Here is a 19,113-nt window from a genome sequence, read left to right on the forward strand (position 1 = left end):
ACGCCGGAGGGGGCTAGGGTTACACAGAGTCGGTTACAAGGGAGGAGATCTACATATCCGTATTGCCAAGCTTGCCTTCCACGCCAAGGAAAGTCCCATCCGGACATGGGACGAAGTCTTCAATCTTGCATCTTCATAGTCCAATAGTCCGGCCAAAGGATATAGTCCGGCTTTCCGGAGACCCCCTAATCCAGGACTCCTTCAGCACTCTGGAATAATAATTTCATCCACATGATCCATCTATTCCCAAAGCCCTTGGCCTGTAGAGTGCTTATTAAAGCCTTGAAGTCAATGGTGTCAAAGGCCTTCTCAAAGTCAAGTTTTAGGACCACACATTCTCTTCTTGATATGTGGCATTGGTGTATATATTCATAAGCCCACCCAAGACAGTCATGTATTGATTTGTTTTGTAGGAACCCATTCTGGTTGATGTGTATCAGCTTCAAGATAATCTTCTGTAACCCGTTGGAAAGCAATTTTGTGATGATCTTGAGACTGCTATTAAGGAGGGAAATTGGCCTGAAATCATTAGGAGTTGCAGGGTTGGCCACTTTAGGTATCAGAGTGATGAAGGAGGTATTTATGCTCTCCAAGTTTATATCTCCTTTTATAGAAATCATGAATCAATCTCCTGACATCGGGTCCAATAATATCCCAACATGACTTCAAGAATTCATTGTTAAAACCATCTGCCCGTGGTGATTTGTCTGACAGTAGCTCTTTAACCACCTGGTTGATTTCTTCACCAGCAGAAGGTTCTTATAGTTTGGCAGACATACTTGGGTCCTCAACACTGCCATAAAGTTAGTTGAGATCAAAGTGCATTGTTGTGTTCTGAGCTGTTACCATTCTCTTTTTGAAAGCTTCCCATAGAATTGCTGTTTTATTTTCATGATCAGTAAACTCCACCTGGTCATCATTTTGCAGCACAACAATGCAATTGTGTTTGTGGTTGATTGTTGCCTTTGTATGAATTTTTTGGTATTTTCGTCACCAAACCTTACTCCTTCAATCTTTCCTCTTTGCTTCCAATAAATTTTCTGATTTTGCAGTAGTATCAGTAACTTGTCACATCCCTGGTCCTGTTATGCACTAGGCTAGACCTCATGTGAGTATCATGTTTTAATTCAAATGAAATTTGAATTGAGGAATTTTTAAAGCCTCAGAAACCTTCTAAAAATGATCAACATTAAAATCTCCTCAAAGAAGTCCAAGAAAATGTTCCTCTTAGTCTCTGAAAATATTGCAAAGAGGTAAAACTCAAAACAATATTTTTGGTATCTCAGAGTTAATTATTTTGGGCCTTTGAATTAAATAAATAGCTATTTGCATTGGATATATATTTGATATATAAATAATATATGTCCAATAATTACTGGAACATTTTATGTGGTTTGGTATATTTTAGTCCTAGCCACATAACTATTTCCAGGATTTTATAAAATGGTTTAGTGTCTAAAACTAAATCAAAACAAACTACAGAAAATAGAAAACAGAATTAAATAGAAATGAAAGAGAGAGAGAGAAGGACTTATCTGGCGCTCACCCGGTAGCCAGCCGGCCCAGCTCCTGTGCGGCCCAGCCCATCTCCACTTCCCCCCCCTGTCGCCTTCCTCCTCGCGCCAGTAGGCACAGGCGCGTGGCCGACGCACGCCGGCGCACGCCCCGGCCACCTCCTGCTTGCCGCTCCACCTCGACACCCCGGACGCCTCCATGCGTGCCACGCCACCCCCCTGGAACTCCCTCACTCTCCCGAACTCTCCCCCCCTCCTCTGCTTCCTCTCTCCCTCACTCGCCCGAACGGAGCCGCCGCCACCGACGAGCTCCCTCGCGGCCACCGCCACCCCCTAGCCTCGCCGATGCGCTCAAAGGCTCCGCCTCGACCCCCTCTTCCTCCCCACCGATCCACGGCCCTCCGGAAGCCCTGGATGCTGCCAGCTTCGCCGTTCCCCTCCTCGGCCACCGCGGATCGCCGCCGTCAAATCCGCCCCCGTCCGGCCTCCCTCAAGCTCGCCGTCCACCTCTACAGGGTCTACGTGAGCTCTCCGTCCATTTCCCCCTCTCTGTTTCGTCGTTCGCGCGCCGTAGCTAGGTTATCCACCGCGACCGAGAGCTTCTCGCCGCCGGCCATGGCGTGGCCGTGGCCACAGCCACCGCAGCTCGCTCCCGAGCCCACCGTCGTGCTCACCGCAACCCCAGGAGGCCGCAGCGCCCTTCCGTTTCCCCTCTTGTGCACCGTAGCACCGTTCCCGCCAACGCCCGAGGTCCGGCAGCCGCTGAGCTCGACGCCGGCGAGGATTACGGCCGCCCTAGCTTCTCCCGTTTGCCCTGTTAGATGCGCGCGAGCCTGGGCATTCCGTAGATGCCCTCCGCCGACCATTTGGTCGCCGGAGCAAGAAACCCGAAGGCCTCCGCCGCCTCGGCCTTGCCGGCGACTCAACGCCGGCGGGATTGAGTCGTTTGACCAGGGGTTTGACCTCCCCTGGGTCTATGACAGGTGGGCCCCCGCCATCAGGTGATTAGTTTAAGCTAATCACCACCTAAGCTAACCCCCTGACACTGACATGTGGGCCCTAGTGCCCCTAATCTTTAATTAAACTAAACTAACCCCCCCTGTCTAACCTGTGTCACTGACGTGTGGCCCCCACACGTCAGGTTTGACTCTGGGCGACCCAGTTGACCTGCTGACCTCAGCCTTACGCCATGCTGACGCAATATTCCTTTTCTCGAATTTAGTTCATTTTATAAATATTCAGGAAATTCCAGAAATTTGTAAAAACTTCTAAAAATCATAGAAATTCAACCGTAACTCCAAATTAGATAATTTATATATGAAAAATTATCAAAAAAATTCAAGGAATCCATCTGTACCATTTTCATGCATGTTAGAACAACTTATAGCTGCTGTTTAGCACAAATCAATTAAATGGCATTTGAATAATCACATATGGAGTTTGAATTTGAATCTTGTATTCAAACCAACTTCATTTAATCTGTTGCTAGTTGCATTAGCCCAAAACACATTCATTTTGCCATGTCATGATCATGCATCATATTGTGCATTGCATTGATTGTGTTCCCTTCTGTGTTGCCGGTATTTGTCCCCTCTCGATAGACGTGATACCGATGATGTGATCGTTGACACTGATGAAGACTCAATGTTATCTTCAGAAGTGCCAGGCAAGCAAAACCCCCTTGTTCATTCCGATACAATCCTACTCTCTCGCTCCTGCTCTCTTTTACTGCATTAGGACAACATCGATTCATCTGTTACTTGCTGCGGTAGCTGAACCCCTTTATCCTTTGCATGACCTGTCATTACCACAGTAAATAGATGAAACCCACTAGCATGAGTAGGAGTTGTTTGAGCCCTGATGTGCCTACTCATTCATGCTTGTTTGTCATGCCTGCTACTGCTTAGAGTTGAGTCAGGTCTGATTCATCGAGGATGAATCAGAGGTGTGTGAACATGTCCTACTATGTGTGAGCTAAGTGTGTGAACACGATTTGGTAAAAGGTGTCGGTGAGAGGCCATGTAGGAGTACATGGTGGGTTGTCTCATTGAAGCCGTCCTTAGGAACTGAGTTCTGTGTTTGTGATCCATGATTCAGCTACTACCATGCATTGGGCCCTGAAATATGACCCCGCTCGACTTCTTATTCACCCTAGTCCTCTGTCCAGGAGTTGCAAGTAGTTTCTGGTGTTTGTAGCTTACTGGAGGCCGTGGACAGCGCTGATCGTAGGGGTGGGCTGTGATGCGGTAGGTACGTGGCACGGTGTACCGGATGCCCGTTTGGTATCTCGGGAACCCTGTTCACATCGTTTGGGGCTGTGAGCGAAACTCCGGCCGGATCTCCTCATGGATGGAACCCGAATAGGCGATAAACCTGGACTAGAGACTTGAGTGTTTAGGTAGGTCGTGGTCTACACCCACGTCGGCTTTCGCTTGAAGTCTGCCGAGCACATGTCGTGTGCAGACGCTAAGTGGTGGAAACATGTATGAAGAAGTACACCCCTGCAGGGTTAACATCATCTATTCGAATAGCCGTGTCCGCGGAAAAGGACTTCTGGGTTGCTTATATCAGTTCATAGACAAGTGAAAATGGATACTTTAAAATGCGCAAGATAAGCGTGAGTGCTATGGATGGCGTTCTCGTAGGGAGACGGGAGCGGATCCATAGTGGTGTATTGATATGGTGAATATGTGGACTCGTGTGCGCCACCTCAAAAGAGTCGCTTGCAGTCGTAGTTTAGGATAGCCACCGAGTCAAAGCTGGCTTGCTGCAGTTAAACCCCACCATCCCTTTGTTGATAATGATGCATATGTAGTTAGTTCTGATGTAAGTCTTGCTGGGTACATTTGTACTCACGTTTGCCTATTTTATGTTTTGCAGAGAGACTTCGGTCTCACTAGTAGTTCGCGTGGTCTTCGACGTTTAGCTTGTTACCTCAGCTACGATCTTGTGCCCTCGGCAGGATCTGATAGATAGTCAGGCTTCTCAGCCTTTTTCATTTATAGATGTCTGTACCCAGACATGATAGCTTCCGCTTGTGCTTTGATTTGTATGCTCTGAATGTTGGGTCATGAGACCCCTGTTTGTAATATCTCGCTCCTCGGAGCCTATTGAATAAATTACTTGAGTCGTAGAGTCATGTTGTGATGCCATGTTGTGTTTGCACATATCGAGCATATTGTGTGTATGTTATTGAAATGCTTGGTATGTGTGGGATCTGACTATCTAGTTGTTTATCTTTAGTAGCCTCTCTTATCGGGAAATGTCTCCTAGTGTTTCCACCGAGCCATGGTAGCTTGCTACTGCTCCGGAACACTTAGGCTGGCCGGCATGTGTCCTTCTTCGTTCCTGTGTCTGTCCCTTCGGGGAAATGTCACGCGATGAATACCGGAGTCCTGTTAGCCCGCTACAGCCCGGTTCACCGGAGTCGTGCTAGCCCAGTGCTACAGCCTGGATTCACTCGCTGATGACCGACACGTTCGATGCTGGGTCATGGATGCCTGTCCCTGTAAGTCTGTGCCACTTTGGGTTTACGACTAGCCATGTCAGCCCCGGGCTCCTTATCATATGGATGCTAGCGACACTGTCATATACGTGTGCCAAAAGGCGCAAAAGGTCCCGGGCAAAGGTAAGGCGACACCCGTGGGAATACCGTGCGTGAGGCCGCAAAGTGATATGAGGTGTTACATGCTAGATCGATGTGGCATTGAGTCGGGGTCCTGACAGCGTTGGTATCAGAGCTTGACTGCCTGTAGGATTACCAAGCCAAACTGATCGAAGTTGAGTCTAGAAATTCTTTAGTTATATAGGGAATTGATTGTGGGATGGAACGTAAGGCTCTTTTTACTCCTTTACCTCATGCCCTTCTGATCTGAGTCATCTTATCTTTCCTACGGGGATTAAGAACTAGGCTATCTCTTCTTTCTATCAGGATCACGTGTTACTAATCTGCAGACTTGTAGGATTGATGGTTCTAAGCTTGAGTTCAGTTTCTACTTCCGTATGTTAATTGTTGATCTCGAAACCTTGATATTGTGCTTCTGAGTGGCTATGCCACCATTTTGTAGCATGTCTCCAATCCTTTGAGCATTTACAGCCGTTATGCTATCGGAGTCATCCCAGGTTTCTAAATAGTCCGATGCATTTGCAAATCCCTTCCTTCTGTTTCCGATGTGCCTTTGGTTAGATTAATCACACAAATTAGTGACTTGAGGTACTTTATTGCCTCGACATATATGTTGGAATAATTATTATGACCCTAGGTGTTTTAGGGAGTCACCTAGTAATCTAGCAACGTTTTGTGTTCCCAGTGTGAAGATTCTGGCCTTTATTATCGAAAGCATCCTGTGATGCCATTTAGTTAGTAGGCATTCTATTCCTGGGTTCTTGAACCTGAGATTCACTCTACTTACTTCATGTTGATAGGGTTTGCTAGTTCCTTTAGGATATTAGTAACCTTTGCGATAGTCCTCGAGGTTCGTGGTACATCCTTCTTCCAAATACCATGAAGTACTTATGGCCGAAGTTCCTCGTTGAACTGAACAATCACAACCAGAGTGCTCTTGATGAGTTCTCCATGCTATATTGTGACTCTGCCAGCTCAACCTTTCTGCATGGGTTATCCGGAAGAATTATGTTGAACTTGGTTCGACATACTAATCTATGCATCCACAACTCAGAAAGTTATATGTTCCTTTGAGTTGTCCCTCTTTAGTTGTCTACTGATCTTCGTCTATCAATTGATAGTCAAGAGTATGCGTGCGTTCGTTTATCGATGCCTATTACTCTTGTGGTCCGTCAAGCCATTCTATCGCGGAATGACTAGGAGAAATAAACTCCAGTACCTCTTCCATATCCAGGATTGGGTCAAAGAAGTTGTGCTCCGCAGATCAACTTGCCAATCCAGCTTCTGGTCTGCTCTACCCTGAAGTATTACCTTCTTTATGACAGGAATTTCATGAGAATTGCACCACCTTTTGTGAATTCTTGACATAGTGTTACTTCTCGCCATCCTTTTTCGTTCCTCGGTTCCGCGTTGTTGCAGCCGGAGTGCTGACAAGTGAATCATGGTGTGTGAACTCAATACTCCTAGCAACCCCATTGCTTGGTAATTAAAGGATAATAATTTCATTCTTAGCGTGTTGGTTCTTGAATCATCATTCTAAGACTGATCGTGCTATCTAGTCCTTATTTCCGGTGCACCCTTCGATCAATGAGTTAGGATTGTGTCAAGTCCTCACTCATTTGATCATATCATCTTGCCCTGAAAAGCAAGATTGTTCTCGATCTTAGTAACATATCGGTGGTTCGTGATTTTCCGAATATCTTCTCGAAAGTATCACCAGGTTGTCACCTGACTGTTATGTCGAGCTCGTGATCAAGTTGGTTTATCCTGTAAACCACCCTTTCTCCAAGAATCCGTGTTGGATACCCCTGAGCTAGTTGGTTAAGCTATGCATCAACTTGGAGAGTTGGAAGATAGAAGCTTGTCCGATATAGTTCATTATAAGGGATGTCTTGTATGTGTGTTGAAGAAAGTTGATATTTTCATCGACTGAACCTCGTGATCAGTTAATGGACCTATCATTTTATCCAACCTTTGATTGGAGTATGGGCTATCATCCAATCAGACCAGAACCAACGATATTCGTAATGTTGTCTTACTCGTGGTTGATCCCTCGAGCATACACCATTATATCTTTTGGGTCTGACCAATGCTAACACTTGTTCTCTTAACTATGGAATTCCTTTTAAAGGGAAACCCGGAAGAATTGTTGTTGAGCCCATTGACAACATCCTTATCTCCTCCATGATTTTGTTGAACATTAAGCTAGTGTTGGAAACTTTTGAAAGCATTTCTTCATGCTAACTCATGAAGTATTTGTTTGATGAAAGGAGTGACTTCCTCTTATACACGTGCATTTGGTGAAAGTTGCCGCCGTGGATTTGAGAAAGTTAGTTTTGCTTCCTCTGGAATCATCCCAAGTCAGTCATGCACACGTGCGAAGTATTCTGTGGTCTGGAGACTTGCAACCTTCATTCCATATGTGTATCCTAGCACACCAAGCCACTGACTGATTTGTTCAAGGAGAAGGAGTATCTTCATAAGAGCTAATCCGGACTTATGAAAGAACTTCGATATCCTCGCTGATGGTTCCCAACCAGAACTCGGTAGTGTTTTGTAAGACTACCATGTGGGCATGCTTGTCTGGGACAACGTGTTCACATGTTTGTAGCAGAACCAGCTCATGTTTTGGAGCTTGCTATCGTAGTTCATCTCCCGAGAATCTCGCAACGTCATCTCGTCGATTTGTGTTGCAAACTTTCATTTTTCATCCTAAGACTCGATGAGCCTGGAATATCCTAACACCAACCAGAGCTGAATCTCAGGCAGATATGATGGTTGGAACATTTCCCTAAGAACTATAATATTGGTCTCTCGATAACCGGTAAGGTGGATGTCGTGGCCAACACACCCATCCGGTAGACCTATTATTATAGTATATTGTTGAGGAAGTTGGCCACCCCCCCATAGGGATTTTGTAGGATTTACTCCCTAGTTGCCCCTATGGATTTCTGAGATCCCGAAGTCCGACCTTTTTACTTGATGTTCTAGATATCAAACCATATCTATGAGTGGGTTACACTAGCACATCAAGGAGACCATTAGAAGCGGAGTGCTAAGTGTCTCTCGGTCGATCATCCAGATTTTGTTTCCTTGGCCTCGCCAAGGGTGAAATCTGAGAAGGTGTTATCTTCCTTTGCATCTGCATCCTCCATCACCATTCATCATGGTAGTAAGTTGTGTTACCAGACCCTTGACACGGATGTTGGTAAAACCTTGATGATTATGGAATTGCTCAAGTTCTTGAGAGCACGCACAGGCGCTAGGTATTATCGCCGGCACTAACCGGGATTGCTCCTAGTCTCGTCGGTTATGCTATAACCACTCCAACAGTGAATTCACTCTTTATTGTTGGGTTCTTCCCCAGTTACCAGAATCATTCCCAGCATTTGCATTTTGTTCCCAGCTTGCACTGCCAATGTGCCATTCTACCACGGGTCTCTTCCATTTCCGGTGGTAAGCAAATTCATCCATTACGTTGTCTTCAACAAGGTAATCCACATCATCCAAGTCCGAGTATGCCATTCTACCGACCCCCTCCAAATGATCGCTCGAGAATTGCCTTAGGCTGGTTTAAAGAGTTTCAATGATCTCTGAATCAAAAGTAATTCTTTTTGCCACTTAAGGGGATATCTCTACGAGTCACCTTCCCTAAGGTGTATCGTTATGGTATCATGGCAACTCAACTCCTCGCTACGTTGACAATCGATTACCACCTTCTTAAGCGTGAAATTGTGGTCTACCTAGTGAACCTTCGTCATCTGCTTCAGTCCATTCCTATGGATGTGTGCTTCGCCTCTCAGCTCGAGAGATGTTCCTATGTCTCATTCCGTGAGTTAATCCTGAGTTGTTCGACCTTCGAGAAGAACCATTCTTTTAGGATCTTTCCTTTCCTCTCGTTGTCATGTTAGTTGGAGTTCTCAGAGCAAGACTTCGAGACAAAGATGGTGATCGAATCAACGCTTTGATAAAGTGCACCCTGGATCGTGAAGATTGTGCTAGTTTGCGTTTCCCCTTCACCCTACCCTACGCTTGAATCTCGGGACGAGATTTTTGTTTAGTGGGGGTGAGTTGTCACATCCCTGGTCCTGTTATGCACTAGGCTAGACCTCATGTGAGTATCATGTTTTAATTTAAATGAAATTTGAATTGAGGAATTTTTAAAGCCTCAGAAACCTTCTAAAAATGATCAACATTAAAATCTCCTCAAAAAAGTCCAAGAAAATGTTCCTCTTAGTCTCTGAAAATATTGCAAAGAGGTAAAACTCAAAACAATATTTTTGGTATCTCAGAGTTAATTATTTTGGGCCTTTGAATTAAATAAATAGCTATTTGCATTGGATATATATTTGATATATAAATAATATATGTCCAATAATTACTGGAACATTTTATGTGGTTTGGTATATTTTAGTCCTAGCCACATAACTATTTCCAGGATTTTATAAAATGGTTTAGTGTCTAAAACTAAATCAAAACAAACTACAGAAAATAGAAAACAGAATTAAATAGAAATGAAAGAGAGAGAGAGAGAGAAGGACTTATCTGGCGCTCACCCGGTAGCCAGCCGGCCCAGCTCCTGTGCGGCCCAGCCCATCTCCACTTCCCCCCCCTGTCGCCTTCCTCCTCGCGCCAGTAGGCACAGGCGCGTGGCCGACGCACGCCGGCGCACGCCCCGGCCACCTCCTGCTTGCCGCTCCACCTCGACACCCCGGACGCCTCCATGCGTGCCACGCCACCCCCCTGGAACTCCCTCACTCTCCCGAACTCTCCCCCCCTCCTCTGCTTCCTCTCTCCCTCACTCGCCCGAACGGAGCCGCCGCCACCGACGAGCTCCCTCGCGGCCACCGCCACCCCCTAGCCTCGCCGATGCGCTCAAAGGCTCCGCCTCGACCCCCTCTTCCTCCCCACCGATCCACGGCCCTCCGGAAGCCCTGGATGCTGCCAGCTTCGCCGTTCCCCTCCTCGGCCACCGCGGATCGCCGCTGTCAAATCCGCCCCCGTCCGGCCTCCCTCAAGCTCGCCGTCCACCTCTACAGGGTCTACGTGAGCTCTCCGTCCGTTTCCCCCTCTCTGTTTCGTCGTTCGCGCGCCGTAGCTAGGTTATCCACCGCGGCCGAGAGCTTCTCGCCGCCGGCCATGGCGTGGCCGTGGCCACAGCCACCGTAGCTCGCTCCCGAGCCCACCGTCGTGCTCACCGCAACCCCAGGAGGCCGCAGCGCCCTTCTGTTTCCCCTCTTGTGCACCGTAGCGCCGTTCCCGCCAACGCCCGAGGTCCGGCAGCCGCTGAGCTCGACGCCGGCGAGGATTACGGCCGCCCTAGCTTCTCCCGTTTGCCCTGTTAGATGCGCGTGAGCCTGGGCATTCCGTAGATGCCCTCCGCCGGCCATTTGGTCGCCGGAGCAAGAAACCCGAAGGCCTCCGCCGCCTCGGCCTCGCCGGCGACTCAACGCCGGCGGGATTGAGTCGTTTGACCAGGGGTTTGACCTCCCCTGGGTCTATGACAGGTGGGCCCCCGCCATCAGGTTATTAGTTTAAGCTAATCACCACCTAAGCTAACCCCCTGACACTGACATGTGGGCCCTAATGCCCCTAATCTTTAATTAAACTAAACTAACCCCCCCTGTCTAACCTGTGTCACTGACGTGTGGCCCCCACACGTCAGGTTTGACTCTGGGCGACCCAGTTGACCTGCTGACCTCAGCCTTACGCCATGCTGACGCAATATTCCTTTTCTGGAATTTAGTTCATTTTATAAATATTCAGGAAATTCCAGAAATTTGTAAAAACTTCTAAAAATCATAGAAATCCAACCGTAACTCCAAATTAGATAATTTATATATGAAAAATTATCAGAAAAATTCAAGGAATCCATCTGTACCATTTTCATGCATGTTAGAACAACTTATAGCTGCTGTTTAGCACAAATCAATTAAATGGCATTTGAATAATCACATATGGAGTTTGAATTTGAATCTTGTATTCAAACCAACTTCATTTAATCTGTTGCTAGTTGCATTAGCCCAAAACACATTCATTTTGCCATGTCATGATCATGCATCATATTGTGCATTGCATTGATTGTGTTCCCTTCTGTGTTGCCGGTATTTGTCCCCTCTCGATAGACGTGATACCGATGATGTGATCGTTGACACTGATGAGGACTCAATGTTATCTTCAGAAGTGCCAGGCAAGCAAAACCCCCTTGTTCATTCCGATACAATCCTACTCTCTCGCTCCTGCTCTCTTTTACTGCATTAGGACAACACCGATTCATCTGTTACTTGCTGCGGTAGCTGAACCCCTTTATCCTTTGCATGACCTGTCATTGCCACAGTAAATAGATGAAACCCACTAGCATGAGTAGGAGTTGTTTGAGCCCTGATGTGCCTACTCATTCATGCTTCTTTGTCATGCCTCTACTGCTTAGAGTTGAGTCAGGTCTGATTCATCGAGGATGAATCAGAGGTGTGTGAACATGTCCTACTATGTGTGAGCTAAGTGTGTGAACACGATTTGGTAAAAGGTGTCGGTGAGAGGCCATGTAGGAGTACATGGTGGGTTGTCTCATTGAAGCCGTCCTTAGGAACTGAGTTCTGTGTTTGTGATCCATGATTCAGCTACTACCATGCATTGGGCCCTGAAATATGACCCCGCTCGACTTCTTATTCACCCTAGTCCTCTGTCCAGGAGTTGCAAGTAGTTTCTGGTGTTTGTAGCTTACTGGAGGCCGTGGACAGCGCTGACCGTAGGGGTGGGCTGTGATGCGGTAGGTACGTGGCACGGTGTACCGAATGCCCGTTTGGTATCTCGGGAACCCTGTTCACATCGTTTGGGGCTGTGAGCGAAACTCCGGCCGGATCTCCTCATGGATGGAACCCGAATAGGCGATAAACCTGGACTAGAGACTTGAGTGTTTAGGTAGGTCGTGGTCTACACCCACGTCGGCTTTCGCTTGAAGTCTGCCGAGCACATGTCGTGTGCAGACGCTAAGTGGTGGAAACATGTATGAAGAAGTACACCCCTGCAGGGTTAACATCATCTATTCGAATAGCCGTGTCGCGGAAAAGGACTTCTGGATTGCTTATATCAGTTCATAGACAAGTGAAAGTGGATACTTTAAAATGCGCAAGATAAGCGTGAGTGCTATGGATGGCGTTCTCGTAGGGAGACGGGAGCGGATCCATAGTGGTGTATTGATATGGTGAATATGTGGACTCGTGTGCGCCACCTCAAAAGAGTCGCTTGCAGTCGTAGTTTAGGATAGCCACCGAGTCAAAGCTGGCTTGCTGCAGTTAAACCCCACCATCCCCTTGTTGAAAATGATGCATATGTAGTTAGTTCTGATGTAAGTCTTGCTGGGTACATTTGTACTCACGTTTGCCTATTTTATGTTTTTGCAGAGAGACTTCAGTCTCACTAGTAGTTCCACGTGGACTTCGACGTTTAGCTTGTTACCTCAGCTACGATCTTGTGCCCTCGGCAGGATCTGATAGATAGTCAGGCTTCTCAGCCTTTTTCATTTATAGATGTCTGTACCCAGACATGATAGCTTCCGCTTGTGCTTTGACTTGTATGCTCTGATTGTTGGGTCATGAGACCCATGTTTGTAATATCTCGCTCCTCGGAGCCTATTGAATAAATTACTTGAGTCATAGAGTCATGTTGTGATGCCATGTTGTGTTTGCACATATCGAGCATATTGTGTGTATGTTATTGAAATGCTTGGTATGTGTGGGATCTGACTATCTAGTTGTTTATCTTTAGTAGCCTCTCTTATCGGGAAATGTCTCCTAGTGTTTCCACCGAGCCATGGTAGGTTGCTACCGCTCCGGAACACTTAGGCTGGCCGGCATGTGTCCTTCTTCGTTCCTGTGTCTGTCCCTTCGGGGAAATGTCACGCGATGAATACCGGAGTCCTGTTAGCCCGCTACAGCCCGGTTCACTGGAGTCCTGCTAGCCCAGTGCTACAGCCTGGATTCACTCGCTGATGACCGACACGTTCGATGCTGGGTCATGGATGCCTGTCCCTGTAAGTCTGTGCCACTTTGGGTTTACGACTAGCCATGTCAGCCCCGGGCTCCTTATCATATGGATGCTAGCGACACTGTCATATACGTGTGCCAAAAGGCGCAAACGGTCCCGGGCAAAGGTAAGGCGACACCCGTGGGAATACCGTGCGTGAGGCCGCAAAGTGATATGAGGTGTTACATGCTAGATCGATGTGGCATTGAGTCGGGGTCCTGACATAACTCTCCTTTGAGGATCTCTCTACAATTCCATTCTAGATGAGATAAAGCTCTGTATTCTTCAAACAGATCCAAAATAAAAATTCCAGCATTGATGTCATCAATTTTTATTTTCAAGCAAGAAAGACTTTCGGCCCATTTCTTAAGAGCTCTTCTCAAATTCTTCAACTTTACATTGATACTTTTAGTTGCATCAGTATATCCTACTGGGACGTTCCAAGCAAATGAAACAATGTTTTTAAAATCACTGTGCTGCCAATGGTTTTCAAATATGAAAATCTTAGACTTTGGAATCATGGTTCCAATTTTAATCATGCAAGGCACATGGTCTGAGATTGGCCTGGCTAGGGGAAGAGCCACAGTATCTGGGAAAGAGGTCATCCAGGATGTAGAAGTGAAAATCCAATCCAATTTCTCTAAAAGTGGGTTGTCCTACATATTACTCCAGCTGCCCTTCATAGGCAACTCAATTAAACTAAGGTTGCTGATGGCCTCATTGAAAACTAACATAATATTAACATCCCCTCCTGGCCTATTTCTATCTTGTGGGTCTCTGACGAAATTGAAATCACCCATGACAATCCAGTCCACATTTGGAGGCATATGAATATTTGAGAACCAATATATGAAAAAAAAACTTTGTCATTGTGTTCACAAGGGCCATAGATATTTGTTAAGATCCAGCTTTGGTGAGATAAGTCACTAGTAAATTGAATGGACATTGAGAATCTATTTTGGAAGATTTGTTCCCCAGAGAAAACGGCCCCATTCCATACCACCAGCAAGCCACCTGAAGCTCCAATAGAAGGCAGATACTCAAATTTGTTGAACCTAGTGGGGCAAAAGTTCCTAATATATGCCACACCAAAAGTCTCTCTTTTAGTTTCCCGCAGAAAAACTATTGAGAAAGCACTTTCCTCAATTTTTTGTTTCAAAGCTAGCCATTTGGTCTCAGCATTTAATCCTCTAATATTCCAGTTCAAAATATTCCATGTCCTGTTTTGTTACTGATGATGAAAGATTTTAGAGTCTGTGCTTATCAGACTATAATCAGACCACTTCAGCATAGCAAAATCATAAAGCTCACAGCAACTGAGTAACATAGTGGCCCACAGCTTGACATTACATATTAAAGGTCCAGCTTTACAGCAAGATAGATAGATCTCATAGATAACCCAAAATATCTTAACAGTTCTGACCAAAGCAACATCATTGTCAGGTCTTAAAGTGGGATACAGCTCCCCACCAGTAGAACTAGTTGTGGTACTAATCATTTAGGAAGGTGTGCAACATGTTCTTCCTCCATGGCCAAGGACACCTTGCCCACTTCCATCAAAGGCTGCTTGTTCTTCTGCTTCTTTGCCGGCTTGAGCTCCAGTTCTCCATCAGCCACCTTGCAAAAAGATTTTGTAAGGTTTTTAACCACTATTTTTGTTTGAACAGGGGGCATAGCATTACATGGTAAACATTTATTGTTTGAGCAAGAAGTTCTCCTAAAATCAACATTATCTCTGCTTATTCTGTCACTCCTTCTTACCTCTGTCTCCACTAGGGGGGTTTGCCACCCCTTCTTTTCCTTGTATTCTTAGCTCCAAAGGGAAGCATGAGGGCTTGTTAATTGCTTGCTTCCTCAAGAGGATTAAATTCTCCTTCTTTTTCCATGTCTGTGATTTTGACAGCAGCTTCTTTGCACACTAGGGCCTATGAGACCATACACTTATCAGGGATATGGAAAGTAATTGTTTGTTCATGCAGATTGTCTGGTGTTAATAGTTCCCAAAGTGTAGATTTTAGCATATTCACAGTCCAAATGAATTTATCATGTGTCATGAGAAGGTGCATGATAAAATTGAACCAACTTACTTGTACCTTAATTGTAAAGATGTCTTTGGCCTCTGCTGCCTTGTTTGCAAAGTGATGCTCCCATAACTTAAGACCTTCTTCAGATAGGTCTGCATTTGATGAAGAAGAGGCCATGAGTTTTAAATTTTTGAGCACCATCAAAGAAGCACCTTGTTTGGAACTCTCATAATGTTGTTGTAGTAGGTGTTTCCAAAGTGGTGTAGAGTGCTCACCAGTTTGCTTACCACAAATTACAGCATTTGTTTGCCTGGGTCTGCTTGTTTTCCATTTCAGCAGTACCTGAATTCAGGGAGCCACCATATTTTACGGAATCAATTCCTTTTTTAAATGTACAAAAATTTTGGGAGTTCAGCATGTCTGGAAGCACGGGTTTCGTGGCCAACTCCTCAGAAGGAATTGAGGATTGTATAGCCACATGAGGTGCCTCATCCTTATCACAGGTATTATTCTTGTCTGACATTTTCTCATTTAGATGAGGAGCCACCTGAAGAGCAGGGTCCACTGGAGAGGTTGCTGCAACAGTTGTAGTCTCTTGTTTCACTACCAAAGAATCATTGTTTTGAGCTTCCATGTTTGCCTTAGCTTCATGGCCAAACCAATCATCATATGGGTAAGCTTGTAGAAAGTTGTTAAGGCCTAACCCCATGCCATGATCTAACTGGTTCAAATTTTCTTCTTGAATTTGGTTGACCTCTTCACTTGCAACTGGACCTCCTATGTGAACATTGTCAGAAAAAATTCCATCAGAGAGGGATACAGTAAGAGTTAGGCCACTAACTCAGCTCCAGAATTTCTAGTGGTTCAATATGCAGATGACACCCTGGTTATGATACAAGCAGACACAAGAGAGTTATTCTGTCTGAAAGCCCTACTAAACACATTTGCAGATGCCACTGGTCTTAAAGTGAACTACAACAAGTCCAACCTCATTCCAATCAACTTCATCGAGGAAAGGACAGAGCTCATGATACACACTCTAAATTGCAAGAGGGGAAGCTTCCCAATCACATACCTTGGCATGCCACCCAGTCTGCAAAAACCCACTCTGGAACAATGTATGCCCCTGGTGAGAAAGATAGCTAACAAACTCATGGGACTTGCCACTTTCATGACTCTGGCTGGTAGGCTGCTTCTTGTGAAATCATTCCTCTCTTCTATGCCAATCTTCTTCATGTGCTGCTTGGATATTCCTGAAACAATCAAGAAACAAATAATTAAATATCTCAGACACTGCCTTTGGAGAGGCTCTGATATGGAAGATCGTAGGCCTGCTATGGTTAAATGGCAGACTATCTGCAGACCAAAGAACCAAGGAGGGCTGGGGGTCAAAGACCTGAATATTCAGAACAATGCCCTTATGCTGAAAAATCTGCATAAATTTTATAACAGGCAAGATATCCCCTGGGTCAATATAATTTGGGAAGCATATTACAGTGATGGTCAGCTCCCAGGTGATCAAATGAAGGGCTCTTTTTGATGGAAGGCAAATCTAAAGATGGTGGATCTCTTCAAAACTATGGTCAAATGCAACCTGGGTGATGGCAAATCAACTGCCTTCTGGTATGATCTCTGGTCATCTAATTGTCTGCACCACAAATTCCTGGAGTTACTTTCTTTTGCAAAGGACATGCACGTTTCAGTCCACACTGCCCTACAAGCTGAGTTCATGGAAGACCTATTTCACTTACCACTTACAACACAGGCATATCAGTAGTTCTTACAACTTGAAGATATATGTGATGACATTAAAGCCTCAGAGCACATTAATTCCATAGACACCTGGTCTTACATTTGGGGATCCCAACAATTCTCCACTGAGAAAGCCTATAGGGTTATGATTGGCATAACAACTATGCCACCACACTTTCAATGGATATGGAAAAGTTCATGTCAGCTAAATCACAAAATGTTCTTCTGGATGGTGTTGCATGATAGGGTAAATACAAGGAACCTACTCAGGAGGACAACTTTCCACTTGGAAACATACAATTCTGCACTCATGGGATGTCAACATGAAGAAAATTATTCCACCTATTCTGGGAATGCCCCTTTGCAGCAAGGTGTTGGGATTTTATATGCCCAAACAGGGACACACCAACATCCATATGGGAGGCTATTCAAGATTCACTCAAGAAACTGAGAGTACCATTTGCAATGGAAATTGTTATTCTGGCATCATGGGCCATTTGGATCTCTAGGAATAACCTGATCTTCGAGAATATTCAACCTTCTTTTAATAGCTGGAAGGAAATCTTCATCATGGAACTCAGATGGCTCAAATACACGATTAAGGACAAGCATGATGCTTTATTCACCACATGGCTAGATCTCTCTTTTGTACCTTTTGTTGTACTTCTGCCCCTTGGGCTTTTTTATTAATAAAAAAATTGCAGCGGGGCTTTGCCCTACTATGTATAGTCAAAAAAAAGATCAATCTTACGAAAATTTTGATAAAAGTGGGTTTGGAGAGGTCATGACTTTAGTTGATATTAATCCCACTATCTTGGAAGATTATAAGATTTGCATGCATATGGATCATAAAGAGAATGTGTATTATATTGTTGAGTTTGATTATGATCCTACATGTAATTATTTTGAGAGAGGCAAATATGGTTATAAAAGGTTTCATGTCACTAAATTACCTCTCTTACTATTGAAATTATTAATGCTTCATTCTTCCTATTTGCATATGCTAGATATTACATGTCTTGATAATTTTGTTTTCCTATATAAAATACCTATGCATAGGAAGAGGGTTGGAATTAAATGTGTTAATTACATGTGTAAGGTCATTTCTCCCTAAGTGGTTTTGGTGATTGATGACAATGCATTTGCAGACTAACCGTGTGCATTGAGCATTCCAGACATCTCATGGCTAGGCACTAGACGATTCGATGCCCCTCAGAGCCTTTCGAAGACGGCGGTTTTTCTACGTTTCTTTTCGGTGGATTTGAGTCGTAGGAAAGCCGTACTATTAAGAGGGGGTCCGCTTCGAAAAGGTATGCGTGGAATCAACATGTACACAACCCCATATGCACCCACTGCCTCCTTCCCATCACCGGAGCCTTTCCTATGTTTTCTGTTGTGTTTTCAGCATCTTGCCAGCAGTAGTACCACTTGTGCTTACGGTAGTACCGCTTGTGCGGTAGTACCGCTGGTACTTCCATGGTACTACCGCTTAGGGCTTCCCCGAGCGTGCAACTTTCGGTTGTCTACTTGTCACTCATGGTAGTAGGGCGGTAGTACTGTGGTAGTACCGCTTCAGCGGTACTACAGCCCGTACTGCCATCTCAACTACATCTTGCGGGGTGTTCTCTTGTGCAAGGTTGTAACGCCCTCGATGCGGCTATAGCTCCCACGTGTCGAGGCACGACTTAGAGGCATAACCGCATTGAAAGCAATGTCGCAAGTCGGGCAATCATTACAACGTCCCATGTAATATATAATAAAAGGGGGAGATAACATAGTTGGCTTACACTCGCCACGTCACATCAGAGTACATAAATAACATCCATCAAACAAACACTCATGGCCCGACTACGGCGCCAAAATGGAAAAGAACCCAACATGCGACAAGGTCCTGAATCGATAACCCCAACTAGGCACCACTACTGATCATCCGGAAAAGAAACATAGTATCGCTGAGAGTCCTCGTCGAACTCCCACTTGAGCTCGTACTCGTCACCTGGAGCGGACTCACCTGGACCTGCATCTGGAGTTGTAGTATCTGTGAGCCACAGGGACTCAGCAATCTCACACCCAGGCGATCAAAACTATTTAAGCTCATGGGAATGGATAAGACAAATATATGTGGAGCTGCAGCAAGCGACTAGCATATGTGGTGGCTAACCTATACGCAAAA

Source organism: Triticum dicoccoides, chromosome 5A (genome assembly GCF_002162155.2).
Source record: "Triticum dicoccoides isolate Atlit2015 ecotype Zavitan chromosome 5A, WEW_v2.0, whole genome shotgun sequence".
NCBI classification, from domain to species: domain Eukaryota; kingdom Viridiplantae; phylum Streptophyta; class Magnoliopsida; order Poales; family Poaceae; genus Triticum; species Triticum dicoccoides.